The sequence below is a fragment of the Hemitrygon akajei genome, chromosome 8 (assembly GCF_048418815.1).
Source record: "Hemitrygon akajei chromosome 8, sHemAka1.3, whole genome shotgun sequence".
NCBI classification, from domain to species: domain Eukaryota; kingdom Metazoa; phylum Chordata; class Chondrichthyes; order Myliobatiformes; family Dasyatidae; genus Hemitrygon; species Hemitrygon akajei.
Window position 1 is genome coordinate 124,759,249 of NC_133131.1, and position 14,225 is coordinate 124,773,473.

At 45.1% G+C, this 14,225-nt stretch overlaps 1 protein-coding gene across 2 annotated transcripts in view; it reads left to right on the top strand.

Annotated features, from left to right (window-relative positions):
* Positions 1 to 110: 110 nt before the first annotated feature.
* crot (carnitine O-octanoyltransferase) overlaps positions 111 to 14,225 on the top strand; it is a 64,763-nt gene continuing 50,648 nt past the window's right edge. Inside the window, exon 1 of one of the 2 annotated variants that reach the window (XM_073054545.1) lies at positions 111 to 233. The gene's annotated coding sequence lies outside the window, so the exon portion shown is untranslated. The remainder of the gene's footprint in view (positions 234 to 14,225) is intronic. The other variant, XM_073054541.1, reaches the window with a different exon arrangement.

The following is a 14,225-nucleotide window of genomic DNA, read 5'->3' on the forward strand; positions in this document are numbered from 1 at the left end:
TTGTGACCAAAGCGAAGGAGTTGAGCTAGGTGGAAACACTGCCGCGGAGCGAATTGAAGGCAGCAACGGGGCGGAAATACGATATTGCGGGGCGGAAGAGAGGTGTGAGAGCCGGAAAGGTCGGCATTCTTTGGGAGGGAACAACGAAGGAAACGGCCACCGAAACAACGAGCTTTCTATTCGAAACAAATCGGGGAATTAGTTGTTTTTCGAAATCAGCACAGGGAAACAGAGTAAGTCACTGACGAGAAGACTCGGGCAACATCAGTTATTGAGGGTTTTTAGTTCTGGCAGACTTGATTTTATGCATATATAATTGTGGAATATCATTTTAAAGAAATTCGTTATAGTTTCCAGGTAATATTATCATCCCGAGTTGGTGGGTTGTATTATATCTTCGTTTGACTTTTTATCTGTGCAACTTCTCATTCCAGCATTAAGCCTAAATGCACACAATATGCTTCATTTTAAACTCCTCTTATTTACTTAAATGTCATTCCGCTTCTCATATTGATATTTCTTTATTTGCTTTATTCCCTCAGTCGCGGTTTTGAACGACTTCTTGGTAATTTAAACTCCCTCCTTTGCTTTCTTTATTTATTTCTCTCCCAATGTTCATCCTGTCGTTTCACGGTCTTCGTTTTTGTAATTGTAACGTGGTGTTGGTTTATTATTGTCACACGTGCTAGGATACAATGAAAAGCTTATCTTGCATACAAATCAAATCGTTGCATAGTGCGTTGAGTTAGAACAAGGTAATACGACATAGGCAGGAAGAGGGATGAGGTCCTGAAGTGTGAGTTTCTGAAGGCTGAAAAACAGGACCTCAAGGGTGGCATTCTCAGGATTGCTGCCAGTGCTACGTGATAGTGATGGTAAGAATTGGAGGAGTTGGCAGTTGAATGCGTGGCTGAGGAGTTGGTGCAGGGGGCAGGGTTTTAGATTTTTGGATCACTGGGATCTCTTCTGGGGAAGGTGGGAACTGTACAGATTGGATGGGTTGCACCTGAACTAGAGAGGGAGCAATATCTTTGCTGGTAGGTTTGCTAACATGGTTCGGGAGGGTTTAAACTAATTTGCAAGGGGGATGGGACCCGGAGCAATAGAGCAGTGAAAGAAGTGCATGGAGTAAAGCCAGATAGAGAGGCTTTGAGGAAAGAGCAGCGGAATAAAGGGTATACAGGTAGTAAGGTAGAAGGGCTAAAGTGTGTGTACTTCAATGCAAGAAGCATCAGGAACAAAGGTGATGAACTGAGAGCTTAGATACATACATGGAATTATGATGTAGTGGCCATTACGGAGACTTGGCTGGCACCAGGGCAGGAATGGATTCTCAATATTCCTGGATTTCGGTGCTTTAAAAGAGATAGAGAGGGAAGAAAAGGGGAGGAGGGGTGGCATTACTGGTCAGGGATACTATTACAGCTGCAGAAAGGGTGGGTAATGTAGCAGGATCCTCTTTTGAGTCAGTATGGTGGAAGTCAGGAGCAGGAAGGGTGCAGTTACTCTACTGGGGATATTCTATAGGCCCCCTGGTAGCAGCAGAGTTACCAAGGAGCAGATTGGGAGGCAGATTTTGGAAAGGTGCAAAAATAACAGGGTTGTTATCATGGGTGACTTTAACTTCCCTAATATTGATTGGCACTTGATTAGTTCCAAGGGTTTAGATAGGGCAGAGTTTGTTAAGTGTGTCCAGGATGGATTCCTGTCACAGTATGTTGACAGGCCGACTAGGGGGAATGCCATACTAGATCTAGTATTAGGTAACGAACCGGGTCAGGTCACAGATCTCTTAGTGGGTGAGCATCTGGGGGACAGTGATCACCGCTCCCTGACTTTTAGCATTATCATGGAAAAGGATAGAATCATAGAGGACAGGAAAATTTTTAATTGGGGAAGAGCAAATTATGAGGCTATAAGGCTAGAACTTGCGGGGGTGAAGTGGGATGATGTTTTTGCAGGGAAATGTACTATGGACATGTGGTCGATGTTTAGGGATATCTTGCAGGATGTTAGGGATAAATTTGTCCCAGTGAGGAAGATAAAGAATGGTAGGGTGAAGGGACCATGGGTGAAAAGTGAAGTGGAAAATCTAGTCAGGTGGAAGAAGGCAGCATACATGAGGTTTAGGAAGCAAGGATCAGATGGGTCTATTGAGGAATATAGGGTAGCAAGAAAGGAGCTTAAGAAGGGGCTGAGAAGAGCAAGAAGGGGGCATGAGAAGGCCTTGGCGAGTAGGGTAAAGGAAAACCCCAAGACATTCTTCAATTATGTGAAGAACAAAAGGATGACAGGAGTGAAGGTAGGACTGATTAGAGATATAACTGGGAAGATGTGCCTGGAGGCTGTGGAAGTGAGCGAGGTCCTCAATGAATACTTCTCTTCGGTATTCACCACTGAGAGGGAACTTGATGACGGTGAGGACAATATGAGTGAGGTTGATGTTCTGGAGCATGTTAATATTAAGGGAGAGGAGGTGTTGGAGTTGTTAAAATACATTAGGACGGATAAGTCCCCGGGGCCTGACGGAATATTCCCCAGGCTGCTCCACGAGGCAAGGGAAGAGATTGCTGAACCTCTGGCTAGGATCTTTATGTCCTCGTTGTCCACGGGAATGGTACCAGAGGATTGGAGGGAGGCGAATGTTGTCCCCTTGTTCAAAAAAGGTAGTAGGGATAGTCCAGGTAATTATAGACCAGTGAGCCTTACGTCTGTGGTGGGAAAGCTGTTGGAAAAGATTCTTTGAGATAGGATCTATGGGCATTTAGAGAATCATGGTCTGATCAGGGACAGTCAGCATGGCTTTGTGAAAGGCAGATCGTGCCTAACAAGCCTGATAGAGTTCTTTGAGGAGGTGACCAGGCATATAGATGAGGGTAGTGCAGTGGAGGTGATCTACATGGATTTCAGTAAGGCATTTGACAAGGTTCCACATGGTAGGCTTATTCAGAAAGTCAGAAGGCATGAGATCCAGGGAAGTTTAGCCAGGTGGATTCAGAATTGGCTTGCCTGCAGAAGGCAGAGGGTCATGGTGGAGGGAGTACATTCAGATTGGAGGGTTGTGGCTAGTGGTGTCCCACAAGGATCTGTTCTGGGACCTCTACTTTTTGTGATTTTTATTAATGACCTGGATGTGGGGGTAGAAGGGTGGGTTTGCAAGTTTGCAGACGACACAAAGGTTGGTGGTGTTGTAGATAGTGTAGAGGATTGTCGAAGATTGCAGAGAGACATTGATAGGATGCTGAAGTGGGCTGAGAAGTGGCAGATGGAGTTCAACCCAGAGAAGTGTGAGGTGGTACACTTTGAAGGACAAACTCCAAGACAGAGTACAAAGTAAATGGCAGGATACTTAATAGTGTGGAGGAGCAGAGGGATCTAGGGGTACATGTCCACGGATCCCTGAAAGTTGCCTCACAGGTAGATAGGGTAATTAAGAAAGCTTATGGGGTGTTAGCTTTCATAAGTCGAGGGATAGAGTTTAAGAGTCGCAAAGTAATGATGCAGCTGTATAAAACTCTAGTTAGGCCACACTTACAGTACTGTGTCCAGTTCTGGTCGCCTCACTATAGGAAGGATGTGGAAACATTGGAAAGGGTACAGAGGAGATTTACCAGGATGCTGCCTGGTTTAGAGAGTATGGATTATGATCAGAGATTAAGGGAGCTAGGGCTTTACTCTTTGGAGAGAAGGAGGATGAGAGGAGACATGATAGAGGTGTACAAGATATTAAGAGGAATAGAGAGAGTGGACAGCCAGCGCCTCTTCCCCAGGGCACCACTGCTCAGTACAAGAGGACATGGCTTTAAGGTAAGGGGAGGGAAGTTCAAGGGGGATATTAGAGGAAGGGTTCTCACTCAGAGAGTGGTTGGTGCGTGGAATGCACTGCCTGAGTCAGTGGTGGAGGCAGATACACTAGTGAAGTTTAAGAGACTACTAGACAGGTATATGGAGGAATTTAAGGTGGGGGTTATATGGGAGGCAGGGTTTGAGGGTCGGCACAACATTGTGGGCCGAAGGGCCTGTAATGTGCTGTACTATTCTATGTTCTATGTTCTAAGGTAAACCAATTATAATGGAAATAATGAGTGGATCTGCAGGGAACAGCTTGCAACGAGTAGCTACTATGAATAAACAGGCATTTTCTGGTCAATTTCTTGTTTCATTCTCCTTTTTAATCAAATATTTGAAGGAGGAGGGGAGATGGGATGAAAAAGTTTAAAGGTCCTTGATTCACTCTCTCGAGTTCCATCTAGCTTCAGGCTCATTAATCATTATCTACTGACAGGTTGAATCAGATATTCTCTAAATCCTGTAGTTCTGATGCTTCCAAAAAAAGTCATCACTCCCTACTTCAGTATAGTAATTCTCCATGCTGGTTTTCTAATCTTATGAACTGTGGAGCAAAGGATGCTGATGCAAACACGAGGAAATCTGCAGATGCTTGAAATTCAAGCAACACACACAAAATGCTGGTGGAACACAGCAGGCCAGGCAGCATCTATAAGGAGAAGCACTGTCGACGTTTCAGGCCAAGACCCTTCATCAGGACTAACTGAAAGGAAAGATAGTAAGAGATTTGAAAGTAGGAGGGGGAGGGGAAAATGCGAAATGATAGGAGAAGACCGGAGGGGGTGGGGTGAAGCTGAGAGCCAGGAAGGTGATTGGCAAAAGGGATACAGAGCTAGAGAAGGGAAAGGATCATAGGACGGGAGGCCTAGGGAGAAAGAAAGAGGGAGGGGAGCACCAGAGGGAGATGATGCAGTTTGTTTTGTATAAAAACTGTTTTAATAATCCACCAACATATTTGACTAGGCCTTATCAAGCATTTGTTGTGTTTCAAGCACCATTGCTAAAACAGATAATTATTCATACTTAATCCGGGTATATAAAGAAAGCCCCTGATTTCGTTCCTCCACGAAAGGCATCTTCAGTCATATCCTCTTTCTTATTATCACATCCAACAACATTTTTTTCTCAAAGATCATAACATTACATTCAGCTGATTATGTTGCCTTCTTTGCCCACTGGCCAAACATTTTCAAATAGTTTATACAATCCTAATTCTGAAATCCCCTACCTTAGTTTACCTAAGATTATCCCTTTGATATCAACTTCCAGTTCACTACATCCTACCCTGACTAAACTGTTAATTACCCAGCTTTCCTTCCTGAACCATAAGTGACATGAACATTGTTAATGAATCCCATTCCATGGATGTTGTTTTCCCTGCTTTCAATTGTGCTATAGTCAAAACAAAACCTACCCTCAACACCAACATCCTTGCAAGCTTCCACCTAATCAATAACACCTACTTCATAGCCAGAGTTTTTGCTCTAAGTTGTTATCCTCCAACTCCTTCCCACAATTCTGTCTAAATCATTGTTTTTCTAACCTGTGATTTTCATCCCATTGCCACACTATTACATCAGGTTTACAGATGATCTCTTTTTGGTCCCCATGTATTTTTCGTACAAATGTTCCTTCTTAGCATTGGACCATTATGCTGTCTCAACTTAGTCATACTATTGACATTCAGTATCAAATAGAAATATTGTACAGAAATTACTAGAAAGACTGAAGCCTTTGTCTTTAGTCCCCATTAATAATTCAGCAATTTGCCCCCCTCACTATCTAGAAAATTGACTAAAACTGATTTAGGTAATTTATAATGTTATTCTTTCACGAAATGCATCTTTGTGTTTGCCCACTTTGAAATTGAAACTGCCCATTTCTGCCTTTGTAATAATGCTTACGTCTGTTTTCAAATCAACTCATCTTCTGCAAAAATCTCAATCTATCCTGATTGGCCTCTCATCTTCTACCTTGTATTTACATTTTTATTCAAAGCCCTGTACCTGGATCTAATTTGCTCTGAGTAGTCACTCTATTATCTCCCTGTATGCAAAGGCGCCCATTCACATAACACCTCAATTTTAAAGTCATCCTTGTTTGTACTACTCTGTGGTCTAACCTCTGGACTGTGTCATTCCCCCAACCACCCTCCCCACCACTGAGCACATGCACAAGGAGTGGTATCACAGGAAAGCAGCATCCGTCATTGAGTACCACATCATCCAGCCCATGCTCCCTTCTTGCTGTCCGCCTTTGCAAGAAAGTGCAGGAACCTCATGTCCCACACTACCAGGTTCAGGAACAGTTATTACCTCTCAACCATCAGGCCAGAAGGGATAACTTCATTCACCCCAACACCGAACTCGTGTTCTCGATTTTATTTATTTATTTATTTATTTATTATTTCCTTTTTTGTATTTGCACACACTTGTTTGTCCATTTTTGTTATGTGTGGTTTTTCATTAATTCTGTTGTGTTTCATTGTATCTACCATGAATGCCCACAAGAAAACAAATCTTAGCATTGTATATGGTGATATATATGTACTCTGCTAGTACATTTACTTTGAACACTAAATTTTGAACTTCTCTGCACATTTTTGCAGCCCTACAGGCCTACTAGATCCCAGTTGTTTCCCAATTCTGGACCCTTGCATGTTCTTAATTTTTATCTGCCTGTTGCTGGCGACAGCACTTTCATTGCCTGCATCATAATCTCTGGAATGCCTCCACTTAAAGCATGATGCCATTCCCTTTTTCTTTTTTAAGATTCTTTTTAGAATCCCTCTTTTCAATCAAGCTGGTGGTCTTTCTTGGTCTCAACTTTTGTTTTATAATCTGTAAGATGCCTTGATACACCCCGTTATATTGAATATGTTTGAATGCCATTTAGAATTGTCATAAATTCAACTGCCAAAGAATGAATCCAAAAATAACTTAGTTGATACATATTGTTTTGAAACTTATGTTTTTTTACTGCCATTGCAAAAGTTTGTTCCTCTCAGTTGCATTCTTCTTGTGATTGAATATTAATTTTAAGAAAGTGAAATATCTCCTCTAAGTCCCTTGACAATATAGTGAGATTTGCCACTTTGCTATGTTATTCTGGCCTGCTATTTTAATTGCTTTTCTCCCTGTGTGTATGATCTGAAAATTGGTTATCATCTAATGTTGAAATTTGACCCATTCATCTTATTTATCCAAACTTATTCCAATTGCCAGTCCTTTTTCTCTAATCTTGATTCAGAGCAATATGAGCTTCACGTCCCAAGTTGTACTGAAATGCTAATTACGTGAATGAAGAAAATATCAAACATGTTTATGTTTGAAAGAAGAAAGACAAGTCACAAATATTTATTGTGATTTCTTTGTATCTACCTTGTGTACCTGGATCCTGGACTTCCTGTCAGATCGCCAGCAGGTTGTAAGAGTGGGCTCCCTCACCTCCAACTCTCTGACTTTCAATACAGGAGCCCCTCATAGCTGTATAGTGAGTCCCCTCCTTTACTCCCTGTGTATCCATGACTGTGTCGCCACCCATAGCGCCAATCTGCTAATTAAATTTGCTGATGACACTACAATGATTGGCCTTATCTCAAACAATAACAAAGTGGCCTGTAGGGAAGAAGTCACCTCTCTGGCACCTGACACAGTGGCAATGGTGTCAAGAAAACAACCTCTCCCTCAATGTTGCAAAAACAAAGGAGATGGTTGTGGATTACAGGAGGAATGGAGATGGGCTAATCCCTATTGACAACAATGGATCTGGGATTGAGAGGGTAAACAGCTTCAAATTCCTCAGCATCCACATCACCGAGGACCTCACGTGGTCTGTACACACCAGCTGTGTGGTGAAAAAGGCACAACAGCGCCTCTTTCACCTCAGACGGTTGAGGAAGTTTGGTATGGTCCCCCAAATCCTAGAACTTTCTACTCGGACACAATTGAGAGCACCCTGACTGGCTGCATCACTGCCTGGTATGGGAACTGTACCTCCCGTAATCACAGGACTCTGTAGAGTGGTGCGGACAACCCAGCGCTTCTGTAGTTGTGAACTTCCCATGATTCAGGACATTTACAAGGACGGACGGGTGTGTAAAAAGGACCCGTAGGATCATTGGGGACCCAAGTCACCCCAACCACAATCTATACCAGCTGCTACCATCCAGGAAGCAGTACCACAGCATAAAAGCCAGGACCAACAGTCTCTGGGACAGCTTCTTCCACCAGGCCATCAGATTGATGAACTCACACTGACTTGAATATACTCTATACTACATTGACAGTTCTATTTATTATAAATGATTATAAATTACTGTGATTGCACATTTAGATTGAGACATAATGTAAATATTTTTACTCATGTATGTGAAGAATGTAAGAAATAAAGTCAATTCAATTCAATTCAATTTAATGTCTGTTCATAAATCTATAAAATCTAGTGTACCAGTAAATACGTTTGCCAATGTAAATAATGAGGTACTGACTTTTAAGTCATCCAAAGCCCTGGTCAGGTGTCATCCTAAACCCTTGGGAACACACTTCACCAGTGCTGCACCATTGGCTAATCTACAGTTCTGAGGGATAGCTGCAATCCAAAACCTCAAGTTCTGCATGATATCTTGGCTAATTATTATTATTTAACATTTAAAAAATTCTAAACTTGTCGAGGTGATTTATAGAAAATGGAACTCAAAAGCAAACCAGTTGATTGGTTATCTACCGGTATTTAAAAAGTTAATTGGTAACTTATGTTCCAATAGAGAATACACTTTAAAAGGTTGACATTAGCTTTAAAGTGCTTTGAGATAGCTGAAATTGTGAATGGCTATGATTGGCTGTCTGTATGCTCTTTTCAAAGTAAAATCTCAGATTTAAAATCAAAATAAAAAACTGCTGAAGCTGGAAAACTAAAACTAAAAAGAGAAATGGCTGGAATGACTCAGAAGGTCAGGCCACATCCACTGGACATGTTAGTATTTGGATAGACAGAGCTTGATTACAGATAGTCAACATGGCTTTGTCAGGTCAAACCAATCTTACAGAGTGTTTCGAGGAACTTACCAGGAATGTTGATAAAGAGAATCAGATGTTATATATCTGGACTTTAGCAAGGCCTTTGGCAAAGTCCTGCATGGGAGGCTAGTCATGTAGTTTCAGTCAGTTGGCATTCATGGTGAGGTAGTAATTTGAATTCAGCATTGGCTCTGCAGGAGAAGCCAGAGAATAGTAGGCCTGTGACTAGTGGAATGCCACAGGGACTGCGCCTGTGTTGTTTGTCATCTTTATTAATGATCTGGGTGATAACGTGGTAAACTGGATCAGTAAATTTGCTGATGACACCAAGATTGAGGGTGTAGTGGACAGTGAAGAAAGCTTGCAGTGGGATCTGGACAAGCTGGAAAAATGGGCTGAAAAATAGCAGATGAAATTTAATGCAGATAAGTGTGAGGTATTACACTTTAAGAGGGCACTCTAGGGTAGAGCTCACGTACAGAATTTGGAAGTTGTGTAAGACATTGGTGAGTATGAATTTGGAGTACTGTGCACAATTCTGTTCAACAACCTATAGGAAAAATATTAATAAGCTTGAAAGTGTGCAGGGAAAATTTACAGTGATGTTGCTGGGACTTAAGGACCTAAATTATAGGGAAAGTACTAACCTATTCATATCCTTGTGAATGGGTTAGGACTTAATTCCCTGATGCACAGGAGAATGATGGGAGATTTCATAGAAATATATAAAATTATGAAGGATATAAGGTAAATGCAAGCATGCTTTTTTCCACTGAGACTAGAAGTAGAGGTCATAGGGTAAGGGTGAAAGATGATATAGTTAAAGGGAACCTGAGGGGGAACTTCTTCACTCAGAGGGTGATGAGAGAATAGAACCAGATGCCTGCAGATGTGGTGGACACAGGTTCAGTTTCAACATTCATGAAGTGTTTGGATAAGTACTCGAATGAAAGGGAAATGGAGGGATATGGTCTATGTGCAGATCAATGGGATGAGGAAGAGTAATAGTTTGGCACTGACTGGATGAGCCAAGGAACCTGTTTCTGTGCTGTAGTGCTCTGATTCTATGACTCTATAATCTGCATTAAACATGTCCAATATAGAGAAGACCACATAATGAGTATCAAACATACAGTACACTGTGCAACTCAATTGCTGCTTGCAAGGGAAGATAACATGAGCTAGGTGTAGGTTTGTGGCAAACCAGGGAACTGAGGGGGAAACTTACCCTTCAGAATCCTGAAGGGGATTGGAAGAGAAGATGTGTCTGGTGCTGGAATCTTATTGGAGGTGGTGGAGATGATGGAGGCTGGAGATAGGTGGATGGTGAAGATGGGAATACACTGTATGTGATGAGAGAAGCGATTGAGAGCAGGTAAAGAAAATAGGCAAGAACCTCTTTAGAGTCCATCATCTATGCTAGAGGGAAAGCCTTGGTCAAGGAAAAGGGAAGACATCTTAAAGGTACTGGTGTAGAAAGAATCATCAGAAAGGCAGATACAGTGGAGATGGAGAAACTGGATAAATGGAATGAGATGCTCACAAAAATCAGATTGGGAGGACAGGCAGACAGACAGACATACTTTATTGATCCTGAGGGAAATTGAGTTTTGTTACAGCCGCACCAACCAAGAATAGTGTAGAAATATAGCAATGTAAAACCATAAATAATTAAATAATAATAAGTTAATTATGCCAAGTGGAAATAAGTCCAGAACCAGCCTATTGGCTCAGGGTGTCTAACACTCCGAGGGAGGAGTTGTAAAGTTTGATGGCCACAGGCAGGAATGACTTCCTATGACGCTCAGTGTTACATCTCGGTGGAATGAGTCTCTGGCTGAATGTACTCCTGTGCCTAACTAGTACATTATGGAGTGGATGGGAGTCATTGTCCAAGATGGCATGCAACTTGGACAGCATCCTCTTTTCCAACACCACCGTCAGAGAGTCCAGTTCCACCCCCACAACATCACTGGCCTTACGAATGAGTTTGTTGATTCTGTTGGTGTCTGCTACCCTCAGCCTGCTGCCCCAGCACACAACAGCAAACATGATAGCACGGGCCACCACAGACTCATAGAACATCTTCAGCATTGTCCGGCAGATGTTAAAGGACCTCAGTCTCCTCAGGACGTAGAGATGGCTCTGACTCTTCTTGTAGACAGCCTCAGTGTTCTTTGACCAGTCCAGTTTATTGTCCATTCGTATCCCCAGGTATTTGTAATCCTCCACCATGTCCACACTGACCCCTTGGATGGAAACAGGGGTCACTGGTACCTTAGCCTTCCTCAGGTCCACCACCAGCTCCTTAGTCTTTTTCACATTAAGCTGCAGATGATTCTGCTCGCACTACGTGACAAAGAAGATGTTGTTAAGACAGCAATGGACGAGTGTTGGGTACTGCCAGCTAACCTGTCACCTGAGGTAGAGATAAAATGTTAATAACAGGAAGGAAAGAGTTAGATAGGCATTCTGTAAAAGTGAGAACAGGATAGAGATTGAAGTCAAGATTGGAGAAATTTTCAGTCTTTTTATGTGCATATGCAACACGAATGCAGTCACTATTTTAACAGAAACTGAGTTGAGGGAGGGGTTCTATCCACTGATTTGCTTTGTGTGGCAGAGGAAGCGGCCAGCTTAGAGTGATTGGGCTTTCCTTTTAAGTTCTCCCTGAAATTTCAAGCATGTTTGACGTTACTTCAGCTTGTCTGGAAGATGCAAAACCAGTGATTCACTAACAAAGGGATGCGAAAAGATAATAAATACATGTATGCAGCGGTGTGCTACACACAGCGCTGAAATAACGACACGGAGTCGATGAGCTGCAGTTGCAAAAAGAGATTTATTCGAACTTCGCGGTCTCGCTTTAAAGCCTTCCTGATTCCGCCCTCCCCGGGCGGGAATGCTGTAAGGGGCGCGTATTCACAGTCCCGCCCCGCGCGCAAGCTTTTCCCCTTGCTGGTGAAGCAGACTTGGCGCCCTCTTTGGGACCGGCCTCAATGCCGGCGCGCGCCACTTTGTGAGCCGGTTCGAGTGCTCTGGGAAGTGGGTTGCCACATAACCCCCCCCCCCCCCCAGAACCAGCGATACACCCCCCAATGTCCACAGTCTGGGCCGGACTCTGTTTGGGAGGTCGGCCTCTGTGCCGTGGTGCCGGAATCTCGACCGGCTGTGCCACGTCCACTTGGGCTGGTTTGAGTCGGTCCACCGTGAAAACCTCCTCTCTCCCTCCAATGTCCAGCACGAATGTGGACCCGTTGTTTCTGATCACTGTAAACGGCCCCTCGTAGGGCCGCTGTAGCGGCACCCGATGTCCTCCCCGTCGTACAAAAACGAACTTACAGTTCTGCAGGTCTTTGGGTACGCAGGTCGGGTTCTACCCATGCTGCGAAGTGGGTATGGGGGCCAGGTTACCGAGCCTCTCGCGTAGTCTGTCCAGGAGTGCTGCGGGTTCTTCCTCTTGCCCCCGTGGGGCTGGTATGAACTCCCCTGGGACGACCAGGGGTGCACCGTACACCAACTCGGCCGACGAGGTGTGCAGATCTTCTTTGGGCGCTGTGCGGATTCCGAGCAGGACCCAGGGAAGCTCGTCCACCCAGTTAGGTCCTCTCAGGCGGGCCATGAGAGCTGACTTCAGGTGATGGTGGAAACGCTCCACCAGTCCGTTCGACTGTGGGTGGTAAGCAGTTGTGTGGTGCAGCTGAGTCCCCAACAGGCTGGCCATCGCTGACCACAGGCTGGAGGTGAACTGGGCGCCTCTGTCGGAGGTAATGTGGGCCGGTACACCAAAGCGGGACACCCAGGTGGCGATCAGTGCCCGGGCGCAAGATTCCGAGGTGGTGTTGGTGAGAGGGATCGCCTCTGGCCATCTTGTGAAACGGTCCACGATAGTCAGGAGGTGCCGCGCTCCGCACGACACTGGCAGGGAGCCCACGATATCCACATGAATGTGGTTGAAACGCCGGTGGGTGGGGTGGAACTGCTGCGGCAGAGCTTTGGTGTGCCGCTGCACCTTGGCAGTTTGGCAGTGCATGCACGTTTTGGCCCATTCACTGACCTGCTTGCGGAGTCTGTGCCAAACGAACCTGTTGGAGACCGTCCGGACGGTTATCCTGATGGAAGGTTGCGCTAAGTTATGAATGGAGTAGAAAACATGGCGCCGCCAGTTTGCCGGAACGACGGGGCGGGGTTGGCCAGTGGTGACGTCACAGAGTAGGGTCCTCTCACCTGGGCCTACGGGGAGGTCCTGGAGCTGCAAACCGGAGACTGCGGTTCTGTAACTTGTGATCTCCTCGTCTGCCTGCTGCGCCTCCGCCAGTGCTTCATAGTCTACCCCTTGGGACAGGGCGTGAATGGTATGGCGAGAGAGAGCATCCGCCACGACATTGTCCGTTCCCGAGACATGCCGGACGTCCGTCGTGTATTCAGAGATGTAGGACAGATGTCGCTGCTGGTGAGCCGACCAGGGATCGGACACCTTTGTGAATGCAAAGGTAAGCGGTTTGTGGTCCGTGAATGCAGTGAAGGGCCTACCTTCCAAGAAGTACCTGAAATGCCGGATTGCCAGGTATAGCGCCAACAGTTCCCGGTCGAAAGCACTGTATTTGAACTCGGGTGGTCGCAGGTGTTTGCTGAAAAAGGCCAGGGGTTGCCAGTGACCCTCGATGAGTTGTTTCAGCACCCCACCGACTGCCGTGTTAGATGCGTCCACTGTGAGGGCGGTAGGGACGTCCATTCTGGGGTGCACTAGCATTGCGGCGTTTGCCAAGGCTTCTTTCGTTTTAATGAAAGCGGTGGCGGACTCCTTGTCCCAGGTAATGTCCTTGCCCTTACCCGACATCAGGACGAACAGGGGGCGCATGATTCGGGCAGCTGAAGGGAGGAAGCGGTGGTAGAAATTTACCATACCCACGAATTCCTGAAGGCCTTTGATTGTGTTGGGTCAAGGGAAATGGCGGACTGCGTCTACCTTAGCAGGCAGAGGGGTTGCCCCATCTTTAGTAATCCTGTGGCCCAGGAAGTTGATGGTGTCGAGCCCGAACTGGCATTTGGCCGGGTTGATTGTCAGGCTGTATTCACTCAGTTGGGCATAAAGTTGACGGAGGTGGGACAGATGCTCCTGACGGCTGCTGCTGGCTATGAGAATGTCGTCCAAATAGATGAAAGCGAAGTCCCGGTCACGTCCCACCGTGTCCATTAACCGCTGAAACGTCTGTGCGGCATTCTTTAGGCCGTACGGCATGCGGAGGAACTCGAAAAGGCCGAAAGGGGTGATGAGTAACGTTTTGGGGACGTTGTCCGGATGCATTGGGATTTGTTGGTATTCCCAGATGAGGTCTACCTTGGAGAAGATCCGTG